Below are 1,604 nucleotides of genomic sequence, written 5' to 3'. Positions count from 1 at the left end.
TTCAGCTTTTTCCTTGGGACAGCCCTGGGCATGTACACAGCCCTACACATGTGCATGACTTTTTAGATTCCCAGGAATATGTAGACACTCTTCAAAGCTCCCTCGTACAACTTTTTCTTTGACTTTTCTAAGTTTTTGGACAGTTTATTTGCCCCTACTGTTGTCACTGCCTCAGGCAACTGTTATGTTTAACAATTGCCACTGATTGCTTTTGACAAATGCTCCCAGGGTAAAGGCTTTTCATACTGGGTGAGCTCAGAGTCAGGTCAAGTAAAGAGAAGCCTTTTGAGTGCTCATAGCACAGGGACCTATCAGACAGGGCAAATAATGACAGTTGCCTTAGCCTGGAGCTTTGAAGAAGCTTGGACTCCATCTGCCTCCTCCTGTAGGCCACTAGGCTGCTGATTTTCATTGAGATGGTGAGGCTGTTGGTTTTCAAGGTTGCTATGGTGATAAGGAAAGGGGGCTGGGAAAGGAGCAGGTTAAAATGTCACAAAGCTCAATGTTCTTACTGAAATTCAACCATTTTTCATGAATAAGTGCTCCTTGGATTATTTCAAGGGTTTGATGAATTTCTAGAGTTCTAAAAGAGTTTATTTTGTTCATTTTTTCAGTGTTATCGTTGCTTTTATGTAGGAGAGAATTTCAGAGGTCCTTACTCTGCCATTCCTGCTCCGGTCACCATTCAGTTACTTTTATAATTACAAATTAGCAGCAAGCCCACAACTGGTATGGCAGATAACGCAAGCTGAGCTACAGCAACCGGCAATTGTTTAAATTTACTGCACTTGCCTGCGTATAAACTTTAAATTTACATTATGTAAGTTGGTGGCTGGAACCATTTAATTATAATATAAAGATTGGTTTACATCATATATTATAATTTAAATAGTTGTTCTAAATTGGTTCATATAAAAACTCATGCAATATTGCAAAATTATGTATAGCTACAAACTCTTTCCATTTAAATTTCCCGAGTCAAGTTTAAAAATGTAACTATTCTCTAATACTTTTAAAAATCAACGTTTATATTTTGTGTTGTGATCCTCAATGTGAATATATTTTCTGAATTTAAAAAATGATTTTAAGTGCTCCCTTTGGCAGCACATATACTAAAATAGGAATGATACAGAGAAGATTAGCATGGCCCCTGTGCAAGGATGACATGCAAATTCGTGAAGCATTCCATATTTTTAGGAATATATATATATGTATATGTATAACTGAATCACTATGCTGTACACCAGAAATTAATGTAGCATTGTAAGTCAACAATACTTCAATTAAAAATTTTTAATTAAAAAATGATTTTAAGGCTTAAGATAATAAAATAGAGAGATAATAATATCTATATCTGTTTAAATAATTATGAAATGTAGGATGCAGCACTAAAAGTGCTTGGTGTAAAAAGTTGAAAGAAAAAAGAATAAAAAGCCACCATATAAACCCCATGTGAGCTCTATGTATTTTTGTCTAAATATAAACTACACCAGTTTTTCCAAAGCTCAAAATGAAATACTAAATAACTAATGTAGTATGACTATTAATTATATATGTTAATGGCAATAATGCTTTTAAAATTCATTGTTATACATTAAGTAAGA

At 34.1% G+C, this 1,604-nt stretch overlaps 1 non-coding gene across 1 annotated transcript; it reads left to right on the top strand.

The window, feature by feature from the left end:
• Nucleotides 1–1,088: 1,088 nt before the first annotated feature.
• Nucleotides 1,089–1,195, top strand: LOC116279367 (U6 spliceosomal RNA). Its single transcript, XR_004188725.1, has one exon. It is a non-coding gene; the product is annotated as a U6 spliceosomal RNA (small nuclear RNA).
• The last annotated feature ends 409 nt before the right edge of the window (nt 1,196–1,604 follow it).

This window comes from Vicugna pacos, unplaced genomic scaffold (assembly GCF_048564905.1).
Source record: "Vicugna pacos unplaced genomic scaffold, VicPac4 scaffold_76, whole genome shotgun sequence".
Classification (NCBI taxonomy): domain Eukaryota; kingdom Metazoa; phylum Chordata; class Mammalia; order Artiodactyla; family Camelidae; genus Vicugna; species Vicugna pacos.
Note: the sequence above shows the minus strand (reverse complement) of the source record. Positions and strands in the feature narration are given on the sequence as shown.